The sequence below is a fragment of the Dendrobates tinctorius genome, unplaced genomic scaffold (assembly GCF_039654945.1).
Source record: "Dendrobates tinctorius isolate UK_male_01 unplaced genomic scaffold, ASM3965494v1 ptg000421c, whole genome shotgun sequence".
NCBI classification, from domain to species: Eukaryota; Metazoa; Chordata; class Amphibia; order Anura; family Dendrobatidae; genus Dendrobates; species Dendrobates tinctorius.
This window is the reverse complement of record NW_027362085.1, coordinates 283,010-296,908: the sequence shown is the minus strand read 5'-3', so window position 1 is coordinate 296,908 and position 13,899 is coordinate 283,010. Positions and strand designations below refer to the sequence as shown.

General features: G+C 45.9%; 1 non-coding gene across 1 annotated transcript; it reads left to right on the top strand.

The window, feature by feature from the left end:
* The first annotated feature begins 7,743 nt into the window (after positions 1–7,743).
* Positions 7,744–7,816, top strand: TRNAV-CAC (transfer RNA valine (anticodon CAC)). Its single transcript has one exon. It is a non-coding gene; the product is annotated as a tRNA-Val (tRNA).
* Positions 7,817–13,899: the final 6,083 nt, after the last annotated feature.

The following is a 13,899-nucleotide window of genomic DNA, read 5'->3' as shown; positions in this document are numbered from 1 at the left end:
CAGCAGGACCAAGTGCATCATGGTCCTGACGCAGGTCATGTGACACACTGCGCGCTCTTCTTCATTCTCCAGCAGAGCAGCAACATGTCATGTTTCTGGGAGACAGAAGATGCTGAAATCGGCAGAGGCAGAGGAGGTGGGCAGTGTGCCAGGACTTGCAGGAAGTTGCAGAGGGGAGTGAGGTGAGGAGATGGCAATCTGCTGAGGAGATGGGAGGTTGCTGAGGTGAGGAGATGGGAGGCTGCTGAGGTGAGGAGATGGGAGGCTGCTGAGGTGAGGAGATGGAGGCTGCTGAGGTGTGGAGATGGGAGGCTGCTGAGGTGTGGAGATGGGAGGCTGCTGAGGTGAGGAGATGGGAGGCTGCTGAGGTGAGGAGATGGGAGGCTGCTGAGGTGAGGAGATGGGAGGCTGCTGAGGTGAGGAGATGGGAGGCTGCTGAGGTGTGGAGATGGGAGGCTGCTGAGGAGAGGAGATGGGAGGCTGCTGAGGTGTGGAGATGGGAGGCTGCTGAGGTGTGGAGATGGGAGGCTGCTGAGGAGAGGAGATGGGAGGCTACTGAGGTGAGGAGATGGAGGCTGGTGAGGAGATGGGAGGCTGCTGAGGAGATGGGAGGCTACTGAGGTGAGGAGATGGAGGCTGGTGAGGAGATGGGAGGCTGCTGAGGAGATGGGAGGCTGCTGAGGTGAGGAGATGGGAGGCTGCTGAGGTGTGGAGATGGGAGGCTGCTGAGGAGAGGAGATGGGAGGCTGGTGAGGAGATGGGAGGCTGCTGAGGAGATGGGAGGCTGCTGAGGTGAGGAGATGGGAGGCTGCTGAGGAGAGGAGATGGGAGGCTACTGAGGAGAGGAGATGGAGGCTGGTGAGGAGATGGGAGGCTGCTGAGGAGATGGGAGGCTGCTGAGGAGAGGAGATGGGAGGCTGCTGAGGAGAGGAGATGGGAGGCTGCTGAGGAGATGGGAGGCTGCTGAGGAGAGGAGATGGGAGGCTGCTGAGGAGAGGAGATGGGAGGCTGCTGAGGAGAGGAGATGGGAGGCTGCTGAGGTGTGGAGATGGGAGGCTGCTGAGGTGTGGAGATGGGAGGCTGCTGAGGAGAGGAGATGGGAGGCTGCTGAGGTGTGGAGATGGGAGGCTGCTGAGGTGAGGAGATGGGAGGCTGCTGAGGAGATGGGAGGCTGCTGAGGAGAGGAGATGGGAGGCTGCTGAGGTGTGGAGATGGGAGGCTGCTGACGTGTGGAGATGGGAGGCTGCTGAGGTGTGGAGATGGGAGGCTGCTGACGTGTGGAGATGGGAGGCTGCTGAGGAGAGGAGATGGGAGGCTACTGAGGTGAGGAGATGGAGGCTGGTGAGGAGATGGGAGGCTGCTGAGGAGATGGGAGGCTGCTGAGGAGATGGGAGGCTGCTGAGGTGAGGAGATGGGAGGCTGCTGAGGTGTGGAGATGGGAGGCTGCTGAGGTGTGGAGATGGGAGGCTGCTGAGGAGAGGAGATGGGAGGCTGCTGAGGTGAGGAGATGGAGGCTGGTGAGGAGATGGAAGGATGCTGAGGAGATGGGAGGCTGCTGAGGTGAGGAGATGGGAGGCTGCTGAGGAGAGGAGATGGGAGGCTGCTGAGGAGAGGAGATGGGAGGCTACTGAGGTGAGGAGATGGAGGCTGATGAGTAGATGGGAGGCTGCTGAGGAGATGGGAGGCTGCTGAGGAGAGGAGATGGGAGGCTGCTGAGGAGAGGAGATGGGAGGCTGCTGAGGAGAGGAGATGGGAGGCTGCTGAGGTGTGGAGATGGGAGGCTGCTGAGGAGAGGAGATGGGAGGCTGCTGAGGTGTGGAGATGGGAGGCTGCTGAGGTGTGGAGATGGGAGGCTGCTGAGGTGAGGAGATGGGAGGCTGCTGAGGTGTGGAGATGGGAGGCTGCTGACGTGTGGAGATGGGAGGCTGCTGAGGAGAGGAGATGGGAGGCTACTGAGGTGAGGAGATGGAGGCTGGTGAGGAGATGGGAGGCTGCTGAGGAGATGGGAGGCTGCTGAGGTGAGGAGATGGGAGGCTGCTGAGGTGAGGAGATGGGAGGCTGCTGAGGAGAGGAGATGGGATGCTGCTGAGGAGAGGAGATGGGAGGCTGCTGAGGTGTGGAGATGGGAGGCTGCTGAGGTGTGGAGATGGGAGGCTGCTGAGGAGAGGAGATGGGAGGCTGCTGAGGTGTGGAGATGGGAGGCTGCTGAGGTGAGGAGATGGGAGGCTGCTGAAGAGATGGGAGGCTGCTGAGGTGAGGAGATGGGAGGCTGCTGACGTGTGGAGATGGGAGGCTGCTGACGTGTGGAGATGGGAGGCTGCTGAGACGACCAAAAAAATTCTAGAATTCCACTTTTTTCAATTTCAACGCACTTTGAATTTTTTTCCCATTTTCGAGTACGCTATTTGATAAAGCCAATCATGTCATTCAAAAGTACAACTCGTCCTGCAAAAAACAAGCCCTCACACGGCCATATTGATGGAAAAATAAAAAGTGGGTATATATGACTGGGAAACATCTTTATTTGGGAAACTAGCTGAAGAGCCCGGCGCTGCCCGGGCATAGTAACTAACTGTGGTTAGTTATAGCAAATTATAATTATCCGCCATCCCATAGTCCCGTGCCCATATACCCATCATACATATCCTCCATCCCATAGTCCCATGCCCATATACTCATCATACATATCCTCCATCCCATAGTCCCATGCCCATATACCCATCATACATATCCTCCATCCCATAGTCCCATGCCCATATACCCATCATACATATCCTCCATCCCATAGTCCCATGCCCATATACCCATCATACACATCCTCCATCCCATAGTCCCATGCCCATATACCCATCATACATATCCTCCATCCCATAGTCCGGTGCCCATATACCCATCACACATCCTCCATCCCATAGTCAACCATAGTGACATCATAATGAGGGGCGGGGCTTGATGCGCACACACTGGTTCCCCAGTATGCAAATAGGGGCATTATAACATCACAATGAGGGGCGGGGCTTGACGCGCACACACTTTTTCCTCATTATGTAGATAGGGGCAAAATTGGTGAATTGGAACGCACGGGGTTAAAATTTTGCCTCACAACATAGCCTAGGACACTCTCGGGTCCAGACGTGTGACGTGTGACATTTTGTGGCTGTAGCTGCGACGGTGCAGATGCCTATCCCGGACATACACACACACACTTTGAGCTTTCTATATTAGATTGTTCTGCGCTCGCACTGCGGTGCATGGACTGGGCGCCGATCTCCTGGCCTGCATCCTCATACATGCTGTGAGGCTGCTGAGTTCTAGTCAGGAGACCGGCGGCCCGTCCATGTACTGCGGTCCGAGCGCAGATCGATATCCACCGACAGCTTCATACATGTACAGAAAACAATACAATAATCTACAATCAGAAATACAGATTATAAAAAAAATCACAATCTGGTTTCAATTATTTTTTAAAAAAGTATGTGACTCATTTCCTTAACCCCTTACCTACAATTGACGTAATATTCCGTCCATGTGACCCTGGACCTAATTACCATGGACGGAATATTACGTCATCGCGATCAGCGGCGCCCACGTGGTGAGCGCCGCTGATCGCGGCCGAGTGTCAGCTAATTATCATAGCTGACACCCGGCACAATGTGTCAGGGACGGACACGATCGCGGTGTACCGGGGGTTAAAAGGAAGCATCGGCAGGGAGGGGGCTCCCTCCGTGCTTCCCTGAGCCCCCCACGGCAGCGCAATGTGCAGCGCTGCTGCGGGGGGCTCTTTCCCTGCAGGTCCCCGGATCCAATATGGCGACGGGGACCTCCGGGGGCCTGCAGGAAGCTGGCTTCCTCAGTGCCTGCAAAGCGCAGGCATGAGGAAGCCTGTGCAGTGCCTGTGACAGATCGCTGATCTGTCACAGTGATCTGTGATGTGACAGATCAGCGATCTGTCACAGGACAGTTATGTCCCCCCTGGGACATTGTAATAAAGTAAAAAAAAAATTAAAAAAAGTGTAAAAATAATAAAAAAAAAATCGCTAAATAAATTCAAAAAAAAAAAAAAAATATTCCCCAAAAAATTCATTTTTTGCAAATAAAAAAACCCAAAAACAATAAAAGTACACATATTTGGTATCGCCGCGTCCGTAACGACCCGCCCTATAAAACTGTCCCAATAGATAACCCCTTAAGTGAACCCCTTAAAAAATAAAAATAAAAAACGAAGCAAAAAATAATGATTTATTATCCTACCGCCGAACAAAAAGTGCAATAACGCGCGATCAAAAAGACGCATATAAATATCCATGGTACCGCTGAAAACGTCATCTTGTCCAGCAAAAAACAAGCCACCATACAGCATCATCAGCGAAAAAATAAAAAAGTTATAGCTCGCAGAATAAAGTGATGCAAAAATAATTATTTTTTATATAAAATTGTTTTCATTGCATAAAAGCGCCAAAACATAAAAAAATGACCTAAATGAGGTATCGCTGTAACCGTACTGAACCGAAGAATAAAACTGCCTTATAAATTTTACCGCACCCGGAACGGCATAAACGCACCACCCAAAAGAAATTCATGAAACGCTGGTTTTTGTTCATTCTGCGTCCCAAAAAACGAAATAAAAAGCAATCAAAAAATGTCACATGCCCAAACATGATACCAATAAAAGCGTCAACTCGTCCCGCAAAAAATAAGACCTCACATGACTCGGTGGGTCAAAATATGGAAAAATTATAGCTCTCAATATGTGGTGATGCAAAAACTATTTTTACAATAAAAAGCGTCTTTTAGCGTGCGACAGCTGCCAAACATAAAAACCGCCATAAATAGTAAATCAAACCCCCCGTTATCACCCCCTTAGTTAGGGAAAAATAATAAAATTAAAAAAATGTATTTATTTCCATTTTCCCATTAGGGCTAGGGTTAGGGCTAGGGCTAGGGTTAGGGCTAGGGTTAGGGTTAGGGTTAGGGCTAGGGTTAGGGCTAGGGTTAGGGTTAGGGCTAGGGTTAGGGCTAGGGTTAGAATTGGGGGTTTCCACTATTTGCGTACATGAGGTGCTCTCCAAACGCAACATGGCGTCTGATCTCAATTCCAGCCAATTCTGCGTTGAAAAAGTCAAATGGTGCTCCTTCCCTTCCAAGCTCTGCCATGCACCCAAACAGTGTTTTACCCCCTCATATGGGGTATCAGCCTACTCAGGACAATTTGCAAAACTACTTTTGGGGTCCTATTTCTCCTGTTGCCCTTAGGAAAATAAAAATTTTGGGGCAAAAATATCATTTTTGTGGAAAAAAAATGTTTTGTTATTTTCACGCCTGGGCGTTATAAACTTCTGTGAAGCCCTTGTGGGTTCAAAGTTCTCACCACACATCTAGATAAGTTCTTTGGGGGGTCTAGTTTCAAAAATGGGGTCACTTGTGGGGGGTTTCCACTGTTTAGGTACATCAGGGGCTCTCCAAACGCGACATGGCGTCCGATCAGAATTCCAGCCAATTTGCATTGAAAAAGTCAAACGGCGCTCCTTCCATTCTGAGCTCTGCCATGCGCCGAAACAGTGGTTCCCTCCCACATATCAGGTATCAGCGTACTCAGGACAAATTGCACAATAATTTTTGCAGTCCAATTTCTCCTGTTACCCTTGGTAAAATAAAAAAAATTGAACCTGAAGTAATTTTTTTTGTGAAAAAAAGTTAAATGTTAATTATTTTTAAATATTCAAAAAATTCCTGTGACGCACCTGAAGGGTTAATAAACTCCTTGAATGTGGTTTGTGAATGTGGCACCTTAAGGGGTGCAGTTTTTAGAATGGTGTCACTTTTGGGTATTTTCTATCATATAGACCCCTCAAAGTGGCTTCAAATGTGATGTAGTCCGTAAAAATAAAATGGTGTTGCAAAAATGAGAGATCGCTGGTCAACTTTTAACCCTTATATCTTACTAACAAATAAAAATTTTGGTTCCAAAATTGTGCTGATGTAAAGTAAACATGTGGCAAATGTTACTTATTAAGTTTTTTGTGTGCCATATCTCTGTGGTTTACGGGCATAAAAATTCAAAGTTGGAAAATTGCGGAATTTTCAAAATTTTCGCCAAATTTCCGTTTTTCTCACAAATAAACGCAAGTTATATGAATGAAATTTTACCACTAACATGAAGTACAATATGTCACGAGAAAAGAATGTCAGAATCACCGGGATCCATGGAAGCGTTTCAGAGTTATTACCTCATAAAGGGACAGTGGTCAGAATTGTAAAAATGGGCCCGGTAGTTAACGTGCAAACCACCCTTGGTAGTGAAGGGGTTAAAGAAAAAGAAAAATATACCTAAACAGAGTATTGGGTATTTTAACAAATGATTAATAAGTTACAGTACAGTAGAGCTCATCCAAAAGAGTCTACCTTGTTGTGGTGGCGGCTTAAAATTCTTTTGGCCAGAACAAAAGCTGCTGGCTATATGTATGATCTGGGAAATGTTAATGTGTGATTGTTGAGGACGTGGTGCAGAAGTGGAGTTTTTCCAAGAGTGGGTAGTGGGACTCTTGAGGGGTGGAGGCAGGGCTGGAGTGGAGCCTGGACGGAGTCTCAAGGGGGTCCAAACATTTTTACAGTATGGTGCCCTGAAATTCCTAATGGCAGCCCTGCTGGGAAGAAACACAGCGTTTCTCTTGCAAACTAGCGCTTTTGACAATGAGTGCTTGATCTTTAATGCTTGCCATGACCACAGTAAACGCTCTTGTCTGGTTACTGTAGTGTAGTGATTGTCCTGTTTGCCATCCTCCTGAAAGTTCCCTGTTTTGATCCCGGGCAGAAAAATGTGGCTTTTCTTTGTTTTGATCCCAAACGTATATTGTTGGCTTAATTAGCATTAGTTAGCATATTCTATTGCTGGTTTAATGAGCATTACTTTTACCAATGTGATTATTTCTACCCGTTTTTGCTTTTGGCAAGCATGTGTGTTTTTGACAGTGTCTCAGTGTTCCTAATTCAAGTAACACCTGATAGGATCAAGGTGCGAAAGCAGGCATCTAGGTGCTTTTTCTTTTTGGCTTTTGGACAAAGGCATGAGAATGTTTTGTGGAGCATGGTTTTGTTTCCCTGTTTGTTCTTTTTCTCCAATAGCCTGACAAATGAAAGGTTCCTGTGTTGCAAAATGCACTTTGTCCTGTCTTCAGACATAGAGGAAGACCTCTTGACTTTGGCTGGATGTTTTTTTATTTTTCAAGTTCATTTCAGCAAGTTTAAACATCTTTAGCTTTGCACGTAGTTTCCGAAGTGTAGTGGTTGTCACGTTCATCTTACACGTGAACGGTCCCCAGTTCGAAAATGGATAGAAGCATGACCTTAGGCGTTGATATTAAAGCTTTTGACGTTGAGTCTTTGTTCTCGATGGCTCGTCATGACCACAGTAACCTTCCGCAGCCGGTTTCTGTAGTGTAGTGGTTATCACGTTCGCCTAACACGAGAAAGGTCCACAGTTCGAAAATGGATAGAAGCATGACCTTAGGAGTTGATATTAAAGCTTTTGACGTTGAGTCTTTATTCTCGAAGGCTCGTCATGACCACAGTAACCTTCTGCAGCCGGTTTCTGTAGTGTAGTGGTAATCACGTTTGCCTAACACGCGAAAGGTCCACAGTTTGAAACTGGGCAGAAACACGCTGTTACCCTTTGGTATCCAAGCTTTTGACTTTCAGTTCTTGATCTCGATTGCTTGTTGTCACCACAGTAAGCACCTGCTTCTGGTTTCTGTAGTGTAGCGGTTATCATGTTTGCCTCACACGCGAAAGGTCCCCAGTTCGAAACTGGGCAGAAACAAGGCTTTTCTCTTGGAAAATGATCTTTTTGACTTTCATTGCTTGTTCTTTATTGCTTGCCATGACCACAGCATTTTTTGTTGTTTTGAATTGGTTGGTTTCTGTAGTGTAGCTGTTATCATGTTCGTTTTACATGCGAAAGGTCCTCAGTTCGAAACTGGGCAGAAACACAGCGTTTCTCTTGTAAACTAGTGCTTTTGACAATGAGTGCTTGATCTTTAATGCTTGCCATGACCACAGTAAACGCTCTTGTCTGGTTACTGTAGTGTAGTGATTGTCCTGTTTGCCATCCTCCTGAAAGTTCCCTGCTTTGATCCCGGGCAGAAACACGTGGCATTTCTTTATTTTGATCACAAACGTATATTGTTGGCTTAACCCCTTCCTGACATGAGACGTACTATCCCGTCCACAGTACCCGGGCCCGTATGACCGGGGACGGGATAGTATGTCTACCGCGATCAGCGGCGCCCACGTGGTGAGCGCCGCTGATCGCGGCCGGGTGTCAGCTGATTATCACAGCTGACACCCGGCACAATGTGTCAGGGGCGGTCACGGACCGCCCCCGACACGTTAACCCCTTGCACACCGCGATCAAACATGATCGCGGTGTACCGGGGGTTAAAGGGAAGCATCGGCAGGGAGGGGGCTCCCTCCGTGCTTCCCTGAGCCCCCCACGGCAGCGCAATGTGCAGCGCTGCTGCGGGGGGCTCCTTTCCTCCAGGCCCCCGAATCCAAGATGGCGACGGGGGCCTTCGGGGGCCTGGGGAAGCTGGCTTCCTCAGTGCCTGCAAAGCGCATGCATGAGGAAGCCTTGTGCACTGCCTGTGACAGATTGCTGATCTGTCACAGTGATCTGTGATGTGACAGATCAGCGATCTGTCACAGGACAGTGATGTCCCACCTGGGACTATGTAATAAAGTTAAAAAAAATATTAAAAAAAAGTGTAAAAATAAATTAAAAAAAATCGCCAAATAAATTAGTAAAAAAAAAAAAAAATATTCCCCAATAAATTCATTTTTTGAAAATAATAAAAAAAAAAACAATAAAAGTACACATATTAGGTATCGCCGCGTCCGTAACGACCTGCCCTATAAAACTGTCCCAATAGTTAACCCCTTTAGCGAACCCCTTAAAAAACAAAAATAAAAAACGAAGCAAAAAATAATGATTTATTTTCATACCGCCAAACAAAAAGTGCAATAACGCGCGATCAAAAAGACGCATATAAATATCCATGGTACCGCTGAAAACGTCATCTTGTCCCGCAAAAAACAAGCCGCCACACAGCATCATCAGCAAAAAAATAAAAAAGTTATAACTCGCAGAATAAAGCGATGCAAAAATAATTATTTTTTATATAAAATAGTTTTCATTGCATAAAACTGACAAAAACATAAAAAAACGACCTAAATGAGGTATCGCTGTAACCGTACTGACCCGAAGAATAAAACCGCTTTATCAATTTTACCGCACGCGGAACGGTGTAAACGCACCCCCCCCAAAAGAAATTCATGAAACGCTGGTTTTTGTTCATTCTGCGTCACAAAAATCGGAATAAAAAGCGATCAAAAAATTTCACGTGCCCGAAAATGGTACCAATAAAAACGTCAACTCGTCCCGCAAAAAATAAGACCTCACATGACTCGGTGGATCAAAATACGGAAAAATTATAGCTCTCAATATGTGGTGATGCAAAAACTATTTTTACAATAAAAAGCGTCTTTTAGCGTGCGACAGCCGCCAAACATAAAAACCGCCATAAATAGTAAATCAAACCCCCCGTTATCACCCCCTTAGTTAGGGAAAAATAATAAAATAAAAAAATGTATTTATTTCCATTTTTCCATTAGGGTTAGGGCTAGGGGTGTGTTGGGGTAGGGTTAGGGTAGGGTTAGGGTTAGGGCTAGGGCTAGGGCTAGGGCTAGGGCTAGGGTTAGGGCTAGGGTTAGGGCTAGGGTTAGGGCTAGGGCTAGGGTTAGGGCTAGGGTTAGGGCTAGGGTTAGGGGCGTGTTGGGGTTCGGGTTGGAGTTAGAATTGGGGGTTTCCACTGTTTGGGCACATCAGGGGCTCTCCAAATGCAACAAGGCGTCTGATCTCAATTCCAGCCAATTCTGAGTTGAAAAAGTCAAATGGTGCTCCTTCCCTTCCAAGCTCTGCTATGCGCCCAAACAGTGTTTTACCCCCACATGTAGGGTATCAGCCTACTCAGGACAAATTGCAAAACAATTTTTGGGGTCCAATTTCTCCTGTTACCCTTAGGAAAATAAAAAATTGGGGGCAAAAATATCATTTTTGTGGAAAAAAATGATTTTTTTATTTTCACGTCCGAGCGTTATAAACTTCTGTGAAGCACTTGGGGGTTCAAAGTGCTCACCACACATCTAGAAAAGTTCCGTGGGGGTCTAGTGTCCAAAATGGGGTCACTTGTGGGGAGTTTCAATAGTTTAGGTACATCAGGGGCTCTCCAAACGCACATGACACCCGCAGACCATTCCATCAAAGTATGCATTCCAAAACGTCACTGCTTCCCTTCCGAGCCCCGACGTGTGTTCATACAGTAGTTTTCTCCCACATATGGGAAATCAGCGTACTCAGGACAAATTGGACAACAAGTTTTGGGGTCCAATTTCTCCTGGTACCCTTGGGAAAATAAAAAAATGGTGACTAAAAGATCATGTTTGTGGAAAAAATACGAATTTTTTATTTTCACGCCCGGGCGTTGTAAACTTCTGTGAAGCACTGGGGGGGTCAAAGTGCTCACCACACATCTAGATAAGTTCCTTGGGGGGTCTAGGTTACAAAATGGTGTCATTTGTGGGGGGTTTCCACTGTTTAGGTACATTAGGGGCTCTCCAAAGGCAACATGACACCCGCAGACCATTCCATCAAAGTCTGCATTCCAAAACGTCACTACTTCCCTTCCGAGCCCCGACGTGTGCCCATACAGTAGTTTTCTCCCACATATGGGGTATCAGCATACTCAGGACAAATTGGACAACAACTTTTGGGGTCCAATTTCTCCTGGTACCCTTGGGAAAATAAAAAAATGGTGACTAAAAGATCATGTTTGTGGAAAAAATACGAATTTTTTATTTTCACGCCCGGGCGTTGTAAACTTCTGTGAAGCACTGGGGGGGTCAAAGTGCTCACCACACATCTAGATAAGTTCCTAGGGGGGTCTAGTTTACAAAATGGTGTCATTTGTGGGGGGTTTCCACTGTTTAGGTACATTAGGGGCTCTCCAAAGGCAACATGACACCCGCAGACCATTCCATCAAAGTCTGCATTCCAAAACGTCACTACTTCCCTTCCGAGCCCCGACGTGTGCCCATACAGTAGTTTTCTCCCACATATGGGGTATTGATACTCAGGACAAATTGGACAACAACTTTTGGGGTCCAATTTCTCCTGGTACCCTTGGGAAAATAAAAAAATGGTGACTAAAAGATCATGTTTGTGGAAAAAATACGAATTTTTTATTTTCACGCCCGGGCGCTGTAATCTTCTGTGAAGCACTGGGGGGGTCAAAGTGCTCACCACACATCTAGATAAGTTCCTTGGGGGGTCTAGTTTACAAAATGGTGTCATTTGTGGGGGGTTTCCACTGTTTAGGTACATTAGGGGCTCTCCAAAGGCAACATGACACCCGCAGACCATTCCATCAAAGTCTGCATTCCAAAACGTCACTACTTCCCTTCCGAGCCCCGACGTGTGCCCATACAGTAGTTTTCTCCCACATATGGGGTATCAGCATACTCAGGACAAATTGGACAACAACTTTTGGGGTCCAATTTCTCCTGGTACCCTTGGGAAAATAAAAAAATGGTGACTAAAAGATCATCTTTGTGGAAAAAATACGAATTTTTTATTTTCACGCCCGGGCGTTGTAAACTTCTGTGAAGCACTGGGGGGGTCAAAGTTCTCACCACACATCTAGATAAGTTCCTTAGGGGGTCTATTTTCCAAAATGGTGTCATTTGTGGGGGGTTTCCACTGTTTTGGTACATCAGGGGTTTTCCAAACGCGACATGGTGTCCGATCTCAATTCCAGCCAAAAACGTCAAGTGGCGCTGCTTCCCTTCCGAGCTCTGCCATGCGCCCAAATAGTGGTTTACCCCCACATGTGGGGTATCAGCGTACTCAGGACAAATTGCACAATAACTTTTAGGGTCCTGTTACCCTTGGGAAAATAAGAATTGAGGGTGAAAAGATCATTTTTGTGGAAAAAAATATGATTTTTTAATTGTATGGCTTTATGTTATAAACTTCTGTGAAGCCCATGGGGGTTCAAAGTTCTCACCACACATCTAGATAAGTACCTTGGGGGGTCTAGTTTCCAAAATGGGGTCACTTGTAGGGGGTTTCCACTGTTTAGGTACATCAGGGACTCTCCAAACGTGACATGGCGTCCAATCTGAATTCCAGCCAATTTTGCATTGAAAAAGTCAAACTGCGCTCCTTCCATTCTGAGCTCTGCCATGCGCCGAAACAGTCGTTCCCCCCCACATATCAGGTATCTGCGTACTCAGGACAAACTGCACAATAACTTTTGCAGTTCAATTTCTCCTGTTACCCTTGGTAAAATAAAAAAAATTGAACCTGAAGTATTTTTTTTACGAAAAAAAGTTAGATGTTCATTTTTTTTAAAATATTCAAAAAATTTCATGTGATGCACCTAAAGGGTTAATAAACTTCTTGAATGTGGTTTTGAGCACCTTAAGGGGTGCAGTATTTAGAATGGTGTCACTTTTGGGTATTTTCTATCATATAGACCCCTCAAAGTGGCTTCAAATGTGATGTGGTCCTAAAAATAAAATGGTGTTGTAAAAATGAGAAATTGCTGGTCAAATTTTAACCCTTATAACTTCCTAACAAAAAAAAATTTTGGTTACAAAATTGTGCTGATGTAAAGTAATCATGTGGGAAATGTTAGTTATCAAGTTTTTTGTGTGCCGTATCTCTGTGATTTAAGGGCATAAAAATTCAAAGTTGGAAAATTGCAAAATTTTCAAAATTTTCGCCAAATTTCCGTTTTTCTCACAAATAAACGCAAGTTATTTGAATGAAATTTTACCACTAACATGAAGTACAATATGTCACGAGAAAACAATGTCAGAATCACCGGGATCCATGGAAGCGTTTCAGAGTTATTACCTCATAAAGGGACAGTGGTCAGAATTGTAAAAATTGGCCTGGTCATGAACGTGCAAACCACCCTTGGGGGTGAAGGGGTTAATTAGCCTTAGTTAGCATATTCTATTGCTGGTTTAATGAGCTTTACTTTTACCAATGTGATTATTTCTACCCGTTTTTGCTTTTGGCAAGCATGTGTGTTTTTGACAGTGTCTAAGTGTTCCTAATTCAAGTAACACCTGATAGGATCAAGGTGCGAAAGCAGGCATCTAGGTGCTTTTTCTTTTTGGCTTTTGGACAAAGGCATGAGAATGTTTTGTGGAGCATGGTTTTGTTTCCCTGTTTGTTCTTTTTCTCCAATAGCCTGACAAATGAAAGGTTCCTGTGTTGCAAACTGCACTTTGTCCTGTCTTCAGACATAGAGGAAGACCTCTTGACTTTGGCTGGCTGTTTTTTTCTTTTTCAAGTACATTTCAGCATGTTTAAACATCTTTATCTTTGCATGTAGTTTCTGAAGTGTAGTGGTTGTCAAGTTCACCTCACACGCGAACGGTCCCCAGTTCGAAACTGGATAGAAGCATGACATTAGGCGTTGACATTAAAGCTTTTGTCGTTGAGTCTTTGTTCTCGATGGCTCGTCATGACCACAGTAACCTTCCGCAGCCGGATTCTGTAGTGTAGTGGTTATCACGTTCGCCTAACACACCAAAGGTCCCCAGTTCTAAACTGGGCAGAAACACGCTGTTACCCTTTGGTATCCAAGCTTTTGACTTTCAGGTCTTGATCTCGATTGCTTGTTGTCACCACAGTACGCGCTTGCTTCCGGTTTCTGTAGTGTAGCGGTTATCACTTTCGCATCACACGCGAAAAGTCCCCAGTTCGAAACTGGGCAGAAACACAGCTTTTGTCTTGGAAAACGAGCTTTTTGTCTTGGAAAACGATCTTTTTGA